Source organism: Rhamphochromis sp. 'chilingali' (assembly GCF_963969265.1).
Source record: "Rhamphochromis sp. 'chilingali' genome assembly, chromosome: 8".
NCBI classification, from domain to species: domain Eukaryota; kingdom Metazoa; phylum Chordata; class Actinopteri; order Cichliformes; family Cichlidae; genus Rhamphochromis; species Rhamphochromis sp. 'chilingali'.
Genome location: NC_137935.1, coordinates 32,376,364 through 32,384,549, shown reverse-complemented (window position 1 = coordinate 32,384,549; position 8,186 = coordinate 32,376,364). Strand labels below are relative to the sequence as shown.

The following is an 8,186-nucleotide window of genomic DNA, read 5'->3' as shown; positions in this document are numbered from 1 at the left end:
TATCTTCATACATGCCCTCCTGCACTACCAGAGTTCCTCTCTTGGCACCCTATCATGTGCTTTCTCTAAATCCAAAAGACACAAGTGCAACTCCTGACCTCATCTCTATCAGCATTCTCAAAGCAGACATCACATCTGTAGCGCTTTGAAGCCATACTATTTGAAGTCACCTCTGCTGATAAGCTTCAACAACTCTTTCTCATATCTTCGTGGTATGGCCCATCAGCTTTATCTGTCTGTAGTTATTACAGCTCAGCACATAAACCTTGTTCTTCGAAAATCAATAACAGTACACTTCATCTCCATTCTTCAGGCATCCTCTCACTCACCAAGATTGTTCTAAACAATCTGGTTAAAAAGTCCACTGCCCTCTCTCCCAGACATCTCCACTCCTCCACAGGTATGTCATCAGGACCAACTGTGTTTCAACTCTCAGCACTTCCTCATTTAATAACTTTTCTCCATCCATACATTGTTTCTCTCATTTTCTTCAATCATCAGTTTATCAAAAATGCTGTAGTCCTTCCATCTACACTCTCACACATCCTCTCTTCACTTGTTACTTTCTCCACCCTATGACTCTAATCTGCTGCACATCCTTTCCAGCTCGATCTCTCTGCTTAGTCTTTTGATACAAGTCCTTTTCTCCTTCCTTACTATCCAGCCTCACATGCTATCATTAAAATTCTTGCCATCTTGCTGTACACCTAACCTCATGCCCTCTTTATCTCCCAGACGAACCCACCTTTTCTTGCTAACCTCTTGCTTTGAATACTTTCCTGCCTCCTTGTCTTTCTTCCTCTGTCCAGAGGACACACAAACACCTTCTTGGCAGTTTCCTTCAACACTTCAGCTGTACTCTTCCGGTCTACTCCTCCCTAAACTCTGCACTTCCTTCTTTAGCGTCAACCATTTAATCATTGCCTTTGCCTCCACCCAGTTCCTCTTATTGGTTTTCAGAATCATCCTTTGACTAACATTTGAAACTCACAACATATCCAGTATAAAATAATTTACAGGATGCACATGACCAAAAAGCAGGTTTAAAATGGGTTTAGGTGAGGCACAAAAATCTTCACAATGCACCTTTAGTAGTGCTGATGTTGAAAACAAACAAACAACAACAATACTTAAAATCTACATATTGAACAAATGCATTTTCTATAATCATACAATCACAAGCTTGCTGGGTGACCTGACCGAAACAGAGACATTTGGAATGATTATTTGGAAGAGATAATTATTTTTGTAAATTTGTTCTTTTAAAATATGGCAAAATATGAAAGGTAATCTCCAAAACGACTTAAGTGTGAGATACTCAGCAGTCAACTTCTTTGGCAGCAGGTTTGTCGTCTACACCTGGACCTACAATACAGAGCAGCTGTGCCTTCATATTTATAAGAAAATAGATTTTTTAAAACATCTTTTTCATTTGTGTTTCTCAAAATAACAAACTTTTATATTGACAGACCTCTGGATCAATGGCACTCATTTTTCTTTCTTGCATCCCTCTTTAGGAATTCAAAATATGCCTCACATAATATCTTTGAAAATGTATCTATGTATATATGTATGTATTATTTTGTTTGTTTGTTTTTATTTGGGTTTACCAGTCAATGACTGAATGTCTGAATTTCTACGAACATTATTGCTAAGGATTGTCTTATTGCATTGGAGTCACACTGGGTTAAATATGTACACTTGGGTTTTAAGGGGTATTTATTATTTTCTTCTTTTTTTGGGGTTGTATGGAAGCCCCAAACGCAATTTCATTGTTCTTGACAATGACAATAAATAAATAAATACTAATGCTAAATACTAAATACTAAATGAGAATATAAAATAATTCAGGTTGAACTTTTGTTAAATGCATAACTTAAATCACGCATAGCTTATGTGTGATTTCTAAGTTAGCTATAACACAGTTTGATACAGTGGTCTATCAGCGTTAGTAAGGTCACAAGCGGTCTCGGGTAAAACAAGCTCTTTATTTAACGTTTAGTTACAATCTGGCCCACAGTTTGGTTTATTGGTTGACGCATTAACCATAGATAATGATAGATTTGTTCGCCAGATGGCAGCAAAGTTCAATATTTTACTAGCACTGTAGAGTTGTGCAGGTTTTGTGAAGATTATAGCGATGAAAAGGGACACTGTTTAATGAGGCTTCGTGGCCTAAGTGAATGATTTGGGGGCTACATAAAAATAAATGGCGACTAAAGAGTCGCATGGATCCTGTCCATAATCCGTTGTGGTATGAGCAATTTGAATGCGGAGCTTGCTTAATAGGCTGCACTCACTCTGGCAAGCTATTTCTCAACAAGGATGTTAAGAAATGTTGTGACATTACTTCGGCGTTTTGTACATGCTGTGAGCGGCTGTTGGTGAAAAGCCCGGTATCCTTCACAGCTCATCCGGAGAGCTGCCTCACACAAGCCTCAGAGCAAATCCCCAAGTTGTCGCTTTCAAAATAAAAGCCTCGCCGTGTCGCCACATGTGCTTGTTTTTTTTTTTTTTTTTAATTATATTTAAAAAAAAAACAAAAAAAAAACAGCACTGAATGCAGAATTTTGTATCCGTATTTTGCCACAAACAAAGAAAATACTGTACAAGTAACAGTTTCTAAAAGAGCGAACCCACAAAACCCCTGCATATTTGTGTTTTGTTTTACATGTGAAAGAGACTGACCAGCTGCTGCAGTGACCCTGTAGGCCTAATCTGCATCAACGGGATGAATTTACTGTAAGGCCCACATTCAAACATGATTTGGATTTCATAGGCCCCATAAGGAGGGCAACAGGCAGTCGTCAGGTTACACGTGATGATCCTCGTTATAAGCAACGCTTTATTGCATACAACAGGATGTTTCTGAAAAGATGCAGTCTACAACATCAACATTCATAACCTCTATGTTGCAAGAATTTGTATTTAAATGCAAGACCGTGTGTTTCAAGTAAATCAAGATAAGAGCAGTTTTGTGTTGCCTTTGGGTGCTGCTGCACTGAATGCTCTCAGGGAGGTGTTGGGTGTCAACATATGAGTTCCTTTTCTGCATCTTTATCATATTTTAAACTAAACTGCAATTCCCACTCCAAATAATAGCTTATAACCTCTAAAACAAACAAACAAACAAACAAACAAACAAAAAGTTATCTGAAGACATTTACCTTCCATATAGACAACGCCATGTCTTATTTGTATGGCTTAAATTTGTATTTCACCGCGAATTCATGAAAATTAATTTTTATTCTTGAACATTTACCGGATGTCCTGTTCTTGTTTTACTGATCGGGCTTAATAGAGCCGGTGGCGGAGGGAAATGCAGCAACGGAGGTGGTGTTGGTGGTGGTTGTTCACCTTCTGAAACAAACAGGAAGCACACAGATCTCTTGTCCACCTGCGGGATCCGTGCTATTCGTGGAGAGGCTGTCGAGCGGTGTTGTCAGATACGCGGACTCGCTGTGCGTGAAAGTAGCCTGGCCCACTCCGTCGTGAAGATAAAGCAGCACTTTTAACTTTCAGCTCTTCTGGCGTGTCCTCTGCGTTTTTAACGACCTCCCAGGAGAAAATTAATGAAGGTAAGTCCCACTTATATATAAAAAAAATCACTTTTTAGCTGTGGGCTTTTCGCTCGGGGAGTGAGGACGTCATCACGCCAAACTCAGTTCATCAATTCGTCTAATGTTGCATTTATTGCTGTTTATATTTGGCATTAAAATCCCAGCCCTGCTGTGGAGAACGGTCACAACTTCAGCTAATCGTAGCAGTCTAGTCTGTCACCTTTTAATTAACCCCGATGAAGAGGTTTTTTTTTTTTTTTTGTTTTTTTGTAACCCCCTCTTAAAGCTAACTAATCAGCCTACCCGGTGTGGTGGGCGGCGGAAAAACAACCATAGTTTTAAGTTGAAATGTTATTCTGATGTTCACAGAAAACCTTGTCGGCGTGTTAAACGTTTAGATGTTGTTTGAGGGGTAGTGGATTTCATTATCTAAGCAAAACAAGTAACACATTCCCTTTATCGTGAGCTCTCTCCACACGAGAAAGGGACGAAGCATTCCGGAGTGATTACTCCTCAGCTGAGGGGGACTTTGACGCTCGCTCATCGTGTTGTTAGTTTTAAAGTCGGAAACCGGCCCGCACCTTTAACGGATCTGTAGTCTCTGTGCAACTGACAGCTGTGTGTATCTCATTGTTGAGAAATGGACCGACAACAGAGAGGATGTGAAACTTAAGGGAGCAATTCGCACAGTCAGCTTTTCTGCAATAAGCATGATGACCTTTTTGTTTTTATTTCATTAAGAATCTTACAACTACAACAAAAACCCTCAGTAATTTGGTAAACTTGAGTGGGGGTAAAGCTGCTACGTCAGTCTAAATCAGGGGTGGGTAACTCCGGGCTTTAAGGGCGGGTGTCCTGCAGGTTTTAGATGTGTCCTTGATCCAACACAGCTGATTTAAATGGCTAAATTACCTCCTCAACAAGTGTTGAAGTTCTCCACAGGCCTGGTAATGAACTAATCATTTGATTCAGGTGTGTTGACCCAGGGTGATATCTAAAACCTGCAGGGCACCGACCCTTGAGGCCCCACCCCTGGTCTAAATGGTAATGTGACACCTGTGGGGTTTTTGTGTTTTGTTTTTGTTTTTTTGTTTTTATTATTTTAAGTCTTGTTTGACTGTCCACCCAACATAATGTCTGTTCCAACTAGTCAGATGTGCCTTAGAGGTTGTATGAGACCGTGCATGATGTCTACCTGAAAGATGCACAAACCCACTCGATTCATTTATAATAAAATGTAATCAGTCTTGATAAAAGTCACAATTGGCGACAATCGCAATCAGACTAAATTAACAAACAAAAACGGCTGAGTTCTCTATCACTTATAGTACACACCGGGAAACATAAGTAATCCCCTGGAGTGTTGCTACTTGGAGTCAAGTGTTTGTGTTAAAGACAGAAGATTAGAAGTGTCGGTCCCTGTAAATAAAGCCTTACAAAATATGGGTCTGATCTTAAAGTTTGTTTGGAGTGAACCAGACTTTGATCACCTTCACGGGACCTTAGAAGAATCTTAATAGAGATGCGTGAAAAAGTATTTTTAAAGACCTTTGTGCTTGTCAGTCCGCAATACGATTAACACTTTTGAACAAATTCAAGACTACAGCTACTTTCTGTAGCTGTGAGTGTCTGAGATCACAATATGGAGTCCATTAGGAGGTGAAAAAGAATTCAAGGGTAACAGCAAGCAAGCAACAGCACTGAGATCTTTGCTCATTGTCTATGTTATTACAGGGAAAAGAAACACCACGACTGCTGCTCTCCAACAAATACTCTAGCCCTCCTCAAGCTTACAAAAGACCATCCCAATTTTCTTTAACGTTTTTCTGTGGACTGACTTTCAGTGACCTTTTGAATAGAATGTTACATTTGGAGGATTTTTTTGTTTGTTTTTTTGTTTTGTTTTTAAGTCTTGTATATCTACAGTGTAACATTATCCCAACTGTAAAGCATGGTAAAGGCTGCATTATAGTTTGGGCAGCAGTACAACTGTACAGAAGTACAATACCTAAAGCTTTGTAGAGACAGGGTAGTACGACAAGACAATCACCCAAAGCACAAAAGTATATAACCTATAGGAGAAAGTGCATGCTTTGGGATGGCCAAGGCAGACCTGACCTTAACACAACTGACATGGTGTGTTGTGACTATGTTGATGTTGTCGGATGGGAGTTATTGCTGTTAAAGAAAATTCTGTGAGTTACTGAATTAAAGATGTTCTCTACTTTTTCTACCCTGCACTGATTTCCCCAAGAGCCAACTACTTAAAAAAAACCAAAAAAAAACCCCAATGTTCTTTTTTTTTAAGAAATCAGTGCAGAAATCGTGGTGTTTCCAAAGGGTGCAGGAAATTGCAGCCAAACCTACTGATCATGTAATGTACGACTCAACAGTTGGGCTACTTCCTTAGACCTATTTTCATTCAGGTTTTGGCATTTCTAGTAAACCAATAGCCTTCTTTCCAACTAACCTGAGATCTGTGTTTGTGTGTGTGCACCTTAGTGTTAGTAAAGTCATTACATATCCTTTAGCTCAGTCTTAAATTTTTATTGTGAGTTTAATTTATGTGCATCTAGTTAATCAGCAGCTCAGTGGTGATATATTGCAGGCAGCACAACAGATGATACGAACACGCAGCTTTGCTAGCAGGCATGCAGCCACGGCCACCAGTCACTTTGTTCTTTTGGCCATTGTAAGCAAAGGACTTGGTTTTTCAGATTATCTAGAAATGTAAGTAGCACTGTCCATGTTTGAGTCCCCCCAAAAATGTAAACACAATATTCATAGCAAGCAAAAGCATTGCAAATGCTGCCTTACTGAACTTATTTTGTGTATCGCACACAGTTACACCTGCAGTGTATAACTCGCAGCTGAAGATCTAAATCTTTGCGGGCAGTAAATCTTGGACCTACACAACATTTTATAAAAGGGGAAAATAATTTCCCAGGGGAGCTGGGCAGTATTTGCTGCTTCTGTGGCACTTTGGGAAATATTGATGCCCAGTTCATGCATTTTGATATTATTTAAAATGGGCAATGCTCCTGCCTACTGTGTGTTGAGCAAGGTCTGCTGTCAGGTTCCCTCTGAGGTAAAGTTGGAGAACACTGATAAGGCTAACTGACGTCACTCCAAAGACATGAGCCAACAATGCAGCTATTTATTCCAAGCCAGATTTGGTCCCAAAGCAGGCCCCTGAGAAACGGGGGCACAAATGAAGGCAGAATTCTAAGCAAGTGTTTTCACAAAAAGAAAAAGTTTTTACAACTGTGGTGGTGCCTGTGTCACACATCATTTTACTTACAAGAATGAACACTATTGTACACCGAGGCTGTTTTCTGTGAGGATTTAGCTAGCTGGTTAATAAATGATGAATACTAATGTGTACAGCTAAAGTGGAGACAAAGCCAGGTGGACTACAAATAGAAGGAAGAGTGTATTAGAGGTCCCAGTGTCAAATGGTGTGGTGTAGCTAAGGCCCAGTTTAAGGGAAGAATGTGATTAATATAGTCAGTTACTTTACATAAAAGCAGAATGGATTTGATTTGATATACTTTTATTAGTCCCACAAGGGGAAATTTCCCCTATGAAGAAGCTATGTTTTTGTCATAGCTTCTTCATAGTGATCAGTGACACTTGGATTGTTGCACACACCATAACATCAAGGTTTTATTGGCATATAGCAGCATGGTGGAATTGAGGACAGTGCAGTCTTAGTATTTAGACAGTGGTGTTTTTCATTGCTTTGGCTTTACTCCACCAACTTGGATTTCAAGCAAAACAATGACTCTGAGGTGAACATGCTGACTTTCAGCTATCAGGATGTTCACATCCACTGTGTGAGCAGTGTGAGAAATCTCCTAAGTCATAGTTCAATTTGAAATGCATCATACATTTTTTGTTTGTTTGTTCCCAGTATGGTCCCTCTCTGGAAGGTGACAAGTATGGCCCAAATGAATGCACAGTTATGAGTAATCATTGTTATCCTTGAGCAAAACTGACGACCAGGATCACGAAGCCCCATTCAACAGAGTACAAGGGTTCACTGACTAGTTTGAGGATGAAAGGATAACCCATTTGAACTTTATTGTTACTGTTTCTCAAATTATTGAACACCTCTACAAGATATGACATCATTTTTGACTTTGCAGATGCTGCGCTTCATTATCAACAAAACAAAATGAGGGACTATCACCACTTTAAGATACCTTGCCTTTTTTTTTTTTTTTTTTTTTTTTTTTTTTGGTATTTTTGTTTTTTACCTTTTAGTTTGCCAATTTGTACTAGACTGTAAATATTGTGATTCCAAAAGCAATAGAAAATATTCAGACTTTCCTTTCTTCAACTGTCTAAATGCCCCATTTTAGCTGTTGAGCAAGGTTCCAGAGGATGCTCTTTAAATGGAACATGTTAAAGAGAATAATATGTTGTTTGATAGCACAGTATGCTCATAAGAAGTGTGTGTGCGTGCGTGCGTGTGTGTGTCCTGCTTTTGAAACCAGAATTGTGTTCTATTGGTGGTTTCTTGAAATGGAGCACATAGCTGTGGTTTGCAGTTTTTGGGTTGTTTATTTTTTAAATTTTCTTTTTGTCATCCCCCATTATATCTCTCTCACTCACTCACACACA

The 8,186-nt window shown here is 39.3% G+C and overlaps 1 protein-coding gene across 1 annotated transcript in view; it reads left to right on the top strand.

Annotated features, from left to right (window-relative positions):
- Positions 1 to 3,336: 3,336 nt before the first annotated feature.
- Positions 3,337 to 8,186, top strand: part of pik3cb (phosphatidylinositol-4,5-bisphosphate 3-kinase, catalytic subunit beta) — a 49,526-nt gene continuing 44,676 nt past the window's right edge. Inside the window, exon 1 of the mRNA XM_080889943.1 lies at positions 3,337 to 3,578. The gene's annotated coding sequence lies outside the window, so the exon portion shown is untranslated. The remainder of the gene's footprint in view (positions 3,579 to 8,186) is intronic.